Source organism: Cyrtonyx montezumae, unplaced genomic scaffold, assembly GCF_038088225.1.
Source record: "Cyrtonyx montezumae isolate F1298 unplaced genomic scaffold, pur_monq_1.0 scaffold_11, whole genome shotgun sequence".
NCBI classification, from domain to species: Eukaryota; Metazoa; Chordata; class Aves; order Galliformes; family Odontophoridae; genus Cyrtonyx; species Cyrtonyx montezumae.
Window position 1 is genome coordinate 14,221,077 of NW_027071837.1, and position 13,357 is coordinate 14,234,433.

Genomic DNA, 13,357 nt, shown 5'->3' on the forward strand with positions numbered 1-13,357 from the left:
TCTTTCCCAATCCCTTTTTACAAGTAAATACTTCTGATGTTTCTCATGCATTATTTACCCTGTGGGATAGTACATATATATATAAATGAACACATTGGTGATGATTGGAATGGAAAATATCATTTTGGTCATTTTTATACTGCTCAAATTTGGGGCATATCCATGTCATGAAATTGTGTGATTTACTGTGTTACAACTGCAAATCACACAATCTCAAGATGTGGGTCGTGCACTTGAATATACCTAGTAATTGAGAGGGGTGAATGGAGCTTATTTTTCAAATCCTAAAAATTCAGGAAATTCAACTGCTACTGAAGTGGGAGGATCTAAAGCAACTATGAGGAGACTGTAAGCTGACCCCAAAAGGCCTCAGCTCACCCTGTTCACACAGATTTTCTGCGACTTTGAAATTTAATAGAAATAGAACCATATTTTCAGACTGTCATGAAGAACAACAAATCCTAATAAAGCATACATTGCTACATTTGGAAGTCTCTAAAGGCCCCTTTGTCAAGGCTAGTTTATAGTCCATGTAGTTTGTTTAAAAGCTTTTAGAGTCATCACAGTCGATTGTATCAGCGTAGCTATTGTAAATGAGCAGTAAGTCAACATTAAACTTCTTATGAAATTTTAATGCCGAAAAATTAAAAGCATGAGTGTTGTAATCAGTTCATAAAACAAAATATTTGAGTCCCTGCCCCTGCCAAGTGAGGATCAATGACTGCAGTATTGTTCTTTTCTTCCCCTCCAGTAGATCTGTGTATGCCTAAGTATTCCTCTCAGTCTATTTCTTATTGTCTGGACCACTGGCAGATCAAGTTCTGCAATTATCTTTTTTTTCAAGCTTCTTTACTTTTTTCCTGTTGAGTAATTTCTTTGTTGAAGCCCAATACAAACTAGTTATTTTCTCCCAATTTACCTTAGTTTATGTCACTTCTGCATCAAATCAGAGTATTTTAAACTAGATTCTTTCTGTTGATCATCTGTTTGCAACAGCATAATGCCCCAGAGTTTGTCACCATGCTAACAAGCTCTATTTCTCTTCAAGTACTGAATAACAGTGTAAATAAGAACTGAAAGTAGTGGAATATGTGGCTGCTACTTAAAATACCCCAACATTACTCAGTGCTGAAGTGATGCAAGAGGCTTAAAGAAGATGCATGATTTTTTTTAGCATGCAGATAGATTAGAAAGCAATGTGTCAAAACACCCACAGTAGTATAATAGTAAGCAGATTTTATGTCTTCTTTAAAAACACAGAGGGACAGGAGCTTCAAAATGTGAACAGGTCTTAAACTACAGTGTTTGCATGCAGAACACGATCAATTAACTAAAATGCAAAGTTAATTTAGAAATGTAATTAGGTATCTTCAAATTCAAATCAGACATATGGACATAGGTAGAAAAAACTGGCTTAGAAATCACTCACCCTAGCAGTAATTTTTCAATGGTTAGGAAAACTATTAGGAAACTTTTAAACTCTAAATAATTTGGGGAAAAACAAAACAAAACCAACAGACTGATAATATATATCATCTTGAAATAACAGTGGCATGTAACCTTGTTAGCTTCAGAGAATTAAATTACTGCATTCTTGAAACAGTCATCTGCGAAGGTGTTACTAAAAAATAATGGCTAGATCAATTTTAGTAGAAATGGAGATTATAGATTATAAGTAATTACAGTTCACTTCAGGGAATTGTTTCTTTGTTTAGTGGCAATGACTGTGTGGTCTTTATAGGTGCAATGCAAAGCTACAAAGACACACCTGAGCTAAAAATCTCACCATTTAAAATACAAAGGAGTTAAATAGTACGAAGCAAACATCTATGCAGACGAATCTGATGTCTGATGTGTTGATGTTTTCTCTCTAAGTCTTTGCTGTGTACTTTTGCTCCCTTTAGTTACTTAAAGCAGTATTCTGAAGGACCAAAGTGTGGTTATGTGCTCCTCCATATGTTACCAGTAGGGAGACTGGTGGCAATGGATTTTGTTCTGTGGTCTGTTTTAGAGCATTTTGTTCTGCTTGGGCTGGGAAATTTGCACGTGCAGCTGTACAGACTTGTGACTAAGTAGCAAATGAATTTGTAGAAGATCTGAAAGTCTTGTAATGTGCCCTTGCAGCAAGGAATGCCAGCCATAACCATAGCTGCATTAGCTCAGGATGGATAGCAGAAGTGCAGCTAGCAGCTTGAGAGCAGTGATTCTTCCCATCTGGTTGGCACTGGGAGGTGACGTTCACAGAACCTCCCAAGTTGGAAGAGATCCACAGGGATAACTGAATCCAACTCGTGGCTCCACACATGATAACTCAAAGTCCAAACCCTGTGTCTGGGAGTGGTGTTCATGCTCCTTGAACTTCAGCAGCTCAGAGATGTGGATTTATTTGTGCGACAGCTAGAGTCAAGCTGGGTATTAGTCACAAAAGCCCTAAAATTTTGAAGGATCCAGCAGATGGAATGACCTGGCATAGACAGAGCGTAATTTTCCATTAATCTTTTAGGCAGCATTTACTCTGGGGTCAGCAGTTAAAACAGAAAAAAAAACCTCTCCTGTTGTATGAGGATCTATTTCCAGATTGAGATAGTTTTAGTTGTTTTTATGTTATATCCATTTATTTTTCTTTTTTATTGTGTGCATCTTTTCAAAATGGAGCATTTTCTGGTACAGTGGAGTAATGAATTATTAACATAACCAGTGGGTCTTGCTATAAGAGGACACCTGCTACATATAGAAATCCTGGTTGCATTCACTTCCTATGTTGCAAAACAGACACTGAAAAACTTTGAATCGCATTCTAAATAGAGACCAGTTAATCATCCCTGTGCCTTTAATGAACTTTAATCTTAACAATAATATGGATGGTAATATTTCATTTTTAGTTGTCTGTTTTGAAAATAACTTCATAAAGATGTGAAATAACTGTGCAGCAATATGGCAGCCCTAGATATTTTGGGAAGTGAGTATTTGTGTTTTCCAGAAATAATAATCTGTGATTGATTCTTAACACGTTGTCTTCTTAGGGTTTATCCAGAGCAGTCTGGGAGTATATTGTTTCAGGCCACTCATTCTAGAAGTGAGAATAGACAGAACTCTCCAATAGGTCTGAAAAAGTTCTATTAATGTTACCATAAAACATTAACTTTGCAGTTGGAAGTAACGCGCATGAACCACTGTAAGTTGAATTCTCATGGCTTTAATATTTCCATAGCTTCAGAAATCAGATAGATATGCAATCTCTTTATGAAGTCACAAATTGTATTTATTTTTGGACAGTGTTAAAAATTTTGCCCTAAATTAAATGCATTCTTTATTGTAAACAATTTGGCACATAGGAGATAGAGAATCCTCTGTTGGTAAATAATCAAATAGTAAGTGTCTTCTTAAAAACATAGGTATTAAAAGAGAGAGATACTACTTCAGAATATATGCAAACGCCTATGATAATTGTATGTTTTAATTCTCTAAGTGCTGTGAATTTCAGATTTTCATACAGGTATTTGTGCTGTAAATCTGTGTAGCCATTTATACTGGAGTTTTGCTCTGGTCCTGCACAGAGCCCAGCAGTCTGCGTCCTTTGTGCCTGTAGTGAGTGCTAGTGGAACCTGTGGGAATGCCTGAAAGATGATAGGGAATTTGAGCCAAGCAAAACGAGCCACCATCCTGGATTATTTGGACAACGATATCACTTGCATTTTCAAGCTCTAGTTTATACTTAGTTTCACCAGAATAAACCCAGAGAAAATAAGTTATAAGTAAAACGTAGGGATAGTATTATAATAATCCCCATTGTACGTAACATGAAATTTCAGTTTCAGTGTGTTTAGAATAAGATGGTGGCAGGTTTTCCCCAAGAGATACTGGAGAAGCAGAGCTTATAGAACTACATATTGGAAAGTGCATCCAGGGATGGAAAGAGATGAAAGTTGGTAAGAAACTGAGTAAGGATCAAGAAGTAATAATGGAGAGGCTCTTGGGAACAAAGACAGAGAGTGGGAAAGTAAAGGAAGCACAGCAATTGGGTGAGATCATGAGAATTTATTTGAAGAAGTAAAAGACAAAGGAGAAGGCTGTGAAGGGAAGAAGTGTGAGTTTTGGGGGCGAGGTCATAAGGGAAAGATGCAAGTGTACTAGATATGGATTTGCCTTAAAAAAAAGCTTAACAGAACTTTTCCTTGAGTGGAAAGTGTTATTTTTTTGAATCTTTTTACAGTTTTTTTCTATGCAGTTCTGTTACTGAGTCTCACCTCAGGAGGAGCTGCCTTCACACTGCCCTTCCCTCCACATCTGGAGTGATTTTTGACATAAAGACAATAATACTATTAAATATCTTGGCGTTTGTGCATCTGAACAGTTACACTGCCTTGTGGGTTTGTTAAAACATGGTGAGTTTGAGATATTGGCTGACATGGAGAGGAAGTAAAATCATCTGAGGAAAAGGAGAGGCACAAATGGAGCAAGATTGATTTTTTTTTATTTATTTATTCTTATTTTTTATTTTTGTTTTGCCTACAACCCAGTAGGTGCTTGAACATAGAGAAGTACTGGAATGCTCCCCCAGACACTGAATGGGAGCTAAGATTCTTTTGCCTGCACTTCATCATTCTTCCAACGCCACGGGTCTCAATACCTGGTCTTGCTATGTTTACAGGTCTTCCAGCTGATAAATTTCACCCACACCAGAACACAAATGTAAATGCTAACAAGGAAAAATCTAATTTGAAAAAAATGCCTTTTTAGCATCTTCATCTGGTAAATTGAAACTGAGCGTAGCATTTAGTCATGGTTCATAAAAGCAACGTCTGACTAGAGAGCTGTTTGTCTTCAGCAAATACAGCAGGCTTACACAAAATCTAAAGCAGTTATCTGACTGAAAAGTGGCTCCTGGGCAGCTTCACATCACTGGGCACGTTTTCAGATTCCTGTAAATCTTGCTCAAAATATTAAATGACATTTTAAAACAATTTGATCTTTAAGATCCAAATAGCATGCTGGGTTTTGTCTTTGTCTTCTGAATCCAAGTAACAAAATTCCTATCCAATTCTATGAAATTTAGTATCTTACCATAAATGGTATTTAATCAAATTCCACTATATGGAAAAATCATGCAGTTGCTGTTAATTTAATTGTAAAGTGGCTTAATAATATTTTTTAAATCATTATCATATCAAAACAGCCCTAGCAATGTAGACGTTAACAAGTGTGGTTCATTAAGGAAATTATACCTTGTTTCTGTGCTTTTCTGTTAGGAAATAACAACTGAAAGGTTTTGGGGAGATCCCATCTCACAGGAAAAGTGTATAACTAACCAGCTGTGTAAATATCAGTTACAAACTTCACCTCATGTTTTATTCTGTGAATGATATGAATATTGTATCATGAGAACAAATAGAGGAAGAAAAAAAAAGTGATGTGTAGACTGTCTGTAAAATACTTTTAAGAAAGTTTCTGAAATATGCAGCATCATGTGTTGCCAGTAAGGGCACTTGGGTATCCTATCATTGGTGTTGTGACAGTCTTCTGGTTGGGGAAATGGTTGGCAACTTGAAGTACCTGTTCCTTAATTAACATTGTAAGATATTGTTATATATTACGTGTTAAAGAAATTAGTAAAGCCATATCCAAAGTAGTTAGCTTTATGAAGTAGAAGGTACATTTCCTAGAAAATCTTCACAATTTTAAACATTTATTGGAAGAAATCCACGTTAGGTTAGTTGTTATTCATGAGCATAACGATCTCAAATTTACGATTGAATTGAGTCATGGAAATTGATTTTAAAACAAGCGAACAACCAAGTCCTACTTTACTGGGAATATTATGTAGATAACCGTGGTTTGGTTTGTGTTTTCCTAAGCATGGATTCTTATGTATGATTACTATCTCCTATGATAGCAGCTATACGTGATCTTATACAGATACTCAGGGGCATCTCCAGTTGTGATAGGATCCCATCATGATGAAGAAAAGGCACAGATAGATGTACAGAACAGAAATGCCATATTTTCTTCAGTCTTTTGCTCTTTGTACTCACAGGAAAGACTGGGGCAGCCTCTTTTAAAGATAATTGCCAGCTTGAGTTCCTCTATGTTGAGGCTGAGAAGTTCATTCATTTTAATGCAATGATGTGCATTGGAACAGGAAGAAAAACATTACTTTCAAACACACATTGTTTGTTCCAGAAACAATATTCATTATGCTAAGTGGGAGCTTAGCATGTTGTGAAGAGACCTCTATTTTAATATTTATGCTTTCAAATAGTTATGCATAGCAGTAACTAATGTTTGGAAATCCTTAGATTTATTAGTTGTGTCCTTCCTAAAACAGCCCTACCTTAACATTTTCCCTATATTTTCCATTTTTATAAATTGCCCATCTGGCTTTTGCAGAGCCTGATGCCACTAGTTCAGTTCTCTCTATTTATCACTCTGAAAAGATGTTGGAGAAGGCAGAATATATTATAGTTTCAAAAAAGGCTGATAATATAAGTTCTTATAATGTACCTCCATTTAGTCCATTGTTCATAGTCATTGGAAGTAGGGTGCTTTGCAAGTTATAGGTTGTATGTAACTTATAATGAGAGTTGGGATGATGACTGGATACAGTTCTTTAATAGTCTCTCCATTTCATTGTCTGGCATCAGATCTGAAAAACTTGTGCTATAGTCTGTAATGGGAATTTGGGGTGGAGGAGCAGGAGAGAATGAAGACAGGAAGGCAGTAATAGACTTTTCTGTGGCTTTAATGAAAGTCAGTTTCTTATCCCAAGATGGGCAGTAATGGAGCCAACAATAATACCTGCTTTTTCTTTTTTTTATTCCCCTTCTGTTTTGAAAGCTGTAAATGGTTTTCAGTGTTGTAAGTCTCTCACATCGTACTTTTAGATGCCCATGTTAAATAAATCTTGTAATAAATAGCAATTCTGGAAGAGCAGTGTTTTTCCTAGAGTGAAACTAGTCTGTGTGATGCATGTGGAAGAAATCTACGTACAATTAATGTATTTAGGCACTGTTAGCCACAAATTGGTGACACCGGATAACAAAGCGTCTAAATGAGTTGAATGCCAACGCTCCATCTGTAGTTAAACTTATTGTTTGTAAATCTTGTATGTGTTACAGACATCTGTATCTTATGAAGTGCTATTACTAGCTCTGCAGCAGCTCCAGAATTGCTAGCCTTATAAGGCCTAGAGGAGTGTAAACAGAGCAGCGGCTGCCAAAACCCAAAATGAGCCATGAGTTCTTGAGCTGATATTTGTTGATCTGAACTTCTGCATTATTGACAGCTGTGACCCTGTGGACCTGGGGTATACCACCATCCCAGCACCCTGTAGGTCATCTAGCTGCATAAGAACCGAGTGCTAAATACCAGCATCAAATTCTTGGTTTGGGTAGCTCAGCTTTTGAGTTGCAAAGTGTGGATACAAAATGGAAAAGGTTTGGGATAAATGGGCATGGAGACCAATTGTGATGGAAAGGCTACCAAGGGAATTAGCCTCTTTTATGTAACTGTAGAAAGTTCTGCATGAGATAAATCTGTATATTACTTCTACACTTCTGAGGGTTCAGTCATCTGAATAAAAAGTTCAAACATGTCACAGTTACAAAGTAGGGAACTTTAACCATGTCACGCTTCACACATTTGAATCTAACTATTGTGGTGATGCAGTGACTGATCTCTTGCATTTTTGAAAGGTTACATGGAGGAAGAATTCAGTGCCCAGATGCTTTGATGGGGACAAATGTGTCTTTCTAAAGCTGAATAGGAAAGCATTCAGCTAATTTTTCATAATTTGTTTGGATTAAGAAATCAATTCTGTTAGTATTGTCCAAATATTGGATTAACACAATTCTACTTATAAACGAAACAAAAGAAAAATCTAAGTGTCAAGACATTTGGATTTGATAATTAAAAAAAGATCTTTTTGATCATGTTGATGGAAAAGCAAAGGATATTTTCCACTGAAACTCCACATGATTTAAGCTTTACATTGCTATTATGGTATTTTAGTGAGGCAAATTCCCTTACTGCTTGCAATTTCTCTGTTTAAAAAGGGAGGAAAGGTGGGGATGGGTGTTATAATCTGCGGAGAGGTGAGGTAAAGTGGAATGCATTCCTGGAGTAACTAAGCAGCTTATAGGAAGGTAGCTGAGCCCTGCATCTGCCTTTGGTTGCCGCAGTAAAATCATCCTATTTATTTCTCTGTGTTGCAGAACTTGAGTTGTAATGATTTCCGCAGCATTCTGCTGCTATAAATGCCCTCCTTATGCCCAGGAGCATTCTGGAGGGGTACAGAGAGGGAAGGGAATGGCATTACCAGGGTTCAGTGGGAAGGACTGTTCTGCTGCTGTCAGTGGGGCTGCCGATCCATTACCCTCTTTCTGTAGCCTTAGAAAGTTGACATGAATTCCTTGTTCTTTGTAGATAGCAGATTTTTATGTTTTCACAAACCATTGCACTCTGTGCCATCCTATCCTACTGCAGTTGTTTCTTTGCCTAGGCAAGTTAACCCTGGAAAGATAACTGGGAATCTTCACTTGTGCATGTGTAGAACCACAGCTTCAGTGCCAGCCAACCAGCAGCTGGTAATAGATGATGAATTTAGTGAGTCTGAGAGCTGGCATTCTGAACACTTTTGTTGCATCCCACATGCTTAAGTTGTTTAAGCTGCTTATTAAGAGACAAGCCAAAGCAAAACGTGCTGTGAAGACTTCTACAGCTTTCCTTCTTCATAGTCCCATATTACTTTTTTTATAAGAAGTGGAAACCTCTCTAATTACCAGTTTTCATGTAGCTCTTTCTGTAGTACTATGGAGGACATGAATACAGTTGTAAGGCTGACACAGAAGTAGCATCCTGCATAGATGGCACATGTAATGAGAAATGACAGCTGACCACAGCGATGAAAGGAGAAAACCTAAACAGAACAGGAAGAAAAATGAATAGAAAAGAGGTGCATCTCCAGATCACAGAGCAACTGCTGAGGGATAAAAAGAAAACTTCTGTATGTTTTACTCAAAGTCATTCAGTGTTCTAAAAAAAATAAAATATATATGTACATAACATATGATAAAATGTTATAAGATATATTTTAACAAATAATCTCCATTTAGTGTATGAAAATGGCATTTTCTTTTGTCTTTTGGTTTAATCTTTTTTGTGGATTTTATTTTTTTTTTGGCAGGTGAGAACTCACCTGTGTTCAAGGAGCACACTCAACAAGTCAAGGTTACCAATTTGTTTGCCATCTCTGTACTCAGAAAACATCTAAGTTGCTATGGAGGCACTTGAAAGGTTTTCATGCCTGCCCTGTTCTCTCTGTTTTGCTGGTAGCATTTGTACTCCAATTTGCCTTTTCCCTCCCATGTGCATTTCATGGTTGGAAGTAACACCTGTGGCCACTCTGCTCTGACAGCTGCAAGACTCAGATGCCAAGCTCTTGAATGTATTTTTTCTGTTGCTGTCATCTGGGTTAGAGGATAGCTTCCAGGCAGACATCTCAGTCATGACTATGTTCATTGCTTGTTGTTGGGCAGGGCTAGGATCAAGGTGTCACTGGTCTGGACTGGTTAACTTTCCACAATTTCATTCATAGTATACCCAGTGATGGCAGAGAGTTTGCTTTCTGGTGTGAGCCTTTGTAGGGAATGAATTCTCATCCACTGTTTAGCAAATTTAAACCTCTCTTTAGGTCATTATGTTCTCTTGACCAGGTTGGTACCCTTTTAAAATTGTGGACTAGGAAACTCCTTGGCGAATCTCAGCTCCTAAGTTGAGAAAAATGAAGGCAGCTGTGACAGGTTTAAGCCTGAACTTTTTCTGCATATTTTTGCAGGAGGATTTGAATGAAGAATTGTGACATGATGGTGTCTGGAGATTCCTAATTTTGGATGATCTTGCTTGCAAGGGATAATGCTCTGTGTTTCAGAAGAGCCACTTCCAAAGTATATAGTAAATCAGACACTGATATCCTAGTGCAAAAACCCTTCATCTGTCTTCACAGAGAGGTATTTCAAAAGCTTGGCTAACACAGACAGATTTCTCAGTGGCACTGGATAAGATGTAGCTAGTAAGAGTAGGTAGTCGTGACTTTATGACCTTATTACTATTGAATGTGATGGTACATGACACTATTTCTTATAGCCTTGTAATTGTCTTGGACAGTGTATGGGAACTGTTGAATCACGGCCTGAACCACTGATTGGTCACCTGAGCTGAGCACCGAGTCAGCCATGGGGCCACAGGTGAAGGTGATATACCTGTGTGATTGGAAGGGGTGGAGCCTGGCTCCACCTCTCCCAGACCCCATTTAAGGGCTGACCACCACCAGGGAAGGATCTCTTCTTGGAGATCCCTCCCACGTGGAGTCCCCTGCGAGCCTTGACATCCTGAAGGTGAGCCATCTTCTCTTTTGTATTATTTGTATCCTATCTATATAGAACTGCTCAAAATATGCCATCGTCTATACTATTTCTTTGTGAAGTACCATCCTTGGGAGTTATTTACCCCACAGACAGGAATGAGCTCTTGAAAGCAGCACAGATTGCTGCATCTCAGCAAAGGTATTGGATGGAAGTTGCTGGAATGGGATATTCAAATAGAGAAACGGAGTTCTCAATGAAGTCTGAGGTTGGCTATAAAATTGAGAAGCAGATTCTGAAACAGAAATTAGAATCAATGTTTGATCAATTCAAGTTAGAAATATCAATTACTTCTTTCCTACTGGAAATTCCAGCAAGAAGTATTCTCTAGTTCTATTTTTATTCAAGAGTTTAAGTTGGAGAAATGGCAAATGCAACTTTTCTGCATGAGATACAAAACCATTTGCAATAAACTATATTTCCATGCAGGCGTATGCTCTGCATTCTGCTCAGCTCTTTAATGCTGAAGTTTACATACCAAGCTCCCAGTTTCAATATTCACATAATATCCTTCTGAAAACAATTAATCTATACATGCTGTCTTGTGCAGAGCTCTAGGCTTCAGAAAACTTTTTGTGGAAAATGGACACGCAAATTAATTTGACTCGTGCAATTTACTGAGGCGGCAACATGGAAAATATTGTCTCTTTTCTGTTGTAAGCAAGATGTGTTGGGGGGAGAGATGACCTTCACAGATGAGGCTGAAGTGAAGCAAAAATGCATTTACTTCTTATTTCACGTTGAGGGCTGTTGATCAGAACACTTGGATACATTTGGAAGTGGATTATAAGATTGGGGGTGACCCTCCAAATGCACCCGTGTGGCTCAGCATTGGCCTGTTATTTTTCTTCGGCTTGTTGTATAGGAGTGTTTTTGAGGTGGAAGCTCAGCATGGTCAATTTATTTAAATTCCTTTGTGTTTGTAGTCTGCAGTAGGTCTGTGTGTGTAAATGTGAAATTTTCTCTTAAAAAAAAATGCACACAAAAAACCTGAAAGTGAAGTTTTTTAATATACATGAATATGTTTTTTAAGAATTGATTCCTGCGTATACATACAAAAGCACTTCAGTCTACTTTACTCCCACGGTGAGCTCTCCTTTGGTCAAGTTCCTACTGACGTGCAAGACAGGCATGAATACCTGCACGCAGTCACATGCAGACTGGGCAAAAGCATTGTCAGCTTTTGTATTGCTGTACCCAGAACAAAGATATCTTTAATGCCAGCAATCCTCTCCTCCCTGTAAATTGCAGTGCTGCTGGAGCTGATGCTCTTGCTGGCAGCATGTCTTCCCCTGCAGCTGGGCTATTAGCTAGAACTAATATGGGCTCGAGCACTTGGCAGAGAGTGCGTGGCAGGATTGGGTACCGAGGATCAGTATGTTGGTTTTGAGCATTTCTCTGTGTGCATGACTTTCTGTTGAAGAATTTTCCTCCAGCCACTGCAAGGTGTAGCACCACTAGTGCCTGTTGTTTTTGTAAGGCACAGTATTCTCAACTGCTGAGACAGCCGAGAAAACAAACCAGACTGTTTTTCCCCAGAATTACTTGGCTGCAATTCCTGCTCTTTCCAGTAGTGCTACACAATTTCCCACACACTGGATGGTATCAAACTCGAAGGTCCTTCTCTGGGGCTTTATTACTTCATAAGGGTGAAAAAAAGTGTCTACTCTCCCCTTTCTTATCCTACACGAGGTAAACTCACATTTAGTCTGATTCCTGTGAATTGGTCGCGTGCCATTTCCTTTTCTGCAGAAGCTGATGCTGGTTAACTCCTCTCTTCGGGTGAGCATCAGTCCATGTGAGGTGTGTGGTGACTCTGGTTCCTAGCATTTGTGGTACACCAAACACTAACACACCTCATAACTTCAGCAGAGTGGAAAAAACTGGAAGGTAGAGAGCTGCTGCTCAAGATGTGGCTCTGCCAGTCTGAGTTAAGTGCTTTATACTGGAAATAGCAGTGTGACAGCTCCCATGCAGCTCGCTTCTCTGAGTACTTGGCCATGAGTATTTTCCAACTGGCCATGAAAAAAGAACAAATATTTAGTAGGAATTTAAAAGGATAAATGGCCCTTATGTGCTTGTTACTCATCAGAATTTTTGCCTCAGTTTTGAGTGGGATTTTAGATGGGAATCTGCTTTGAAAGAGGCTGATTTTTTTTTTTTTTTTGCCTGTTTCTTACCATTTGAAAATCTAAGTGTTTTAGATGTTTCCCAGGCTTTGATTTGTTTTGGACTCCCACAACTGCTTAGCATTTAGAGGGTTAGACAGAATGCATCCATGGCAAGTAATGAGTTGACTTCTATAATGCTGACGATGCTGAGGATAGCTTAATTCTCATCTGTGAACTTACATTAGTACTGCAGGAGAGGAGCTTTTAAAGGCCTCACCACAAGTGTTCCTGGCTGCTGCTCTGCAGCCCGGGTGCTCACACTGCATTCCCCTGTCACTCACCGAGGGAAGCAGATGCCTTTGCCAGCTTGGAGCCAATGCCAAAAGGATCAGATGGGCACCAGAAGAGTTCTTAGAAATTAGTTAGTGACAAGTGTGTTAATAATACTAAAATACTTCATCACGCAACAGTAACCAGATGCCCTTAGATTTATGGTTTACCAGAAGTGACTGAGGGTTAGAGTACTTTTACCTTCTGTGCTCACACATATACAGAATTATTAGGGGGAGAGCATTTTTGTTGAAGCATCAGAGGGATGGTTGTGCAGGGTTTTCTGTATGTAGTACTTCTTTACATGCAAAACAGCTCTATCATATCTATCTTCAAAATCTATCTCAGTACAACACTACTCTGCCCAGCTGACTGCAGGGTCACCTTATACCTGGGTACTCAGTCCCTAATGTAATGTTTTTTTTTTCTATCAGTTTTGGTTTTGAAAGGTTTCTTATACTCAAAAAAGATTCCTTTACATTCATTGTCAGTTTGTGT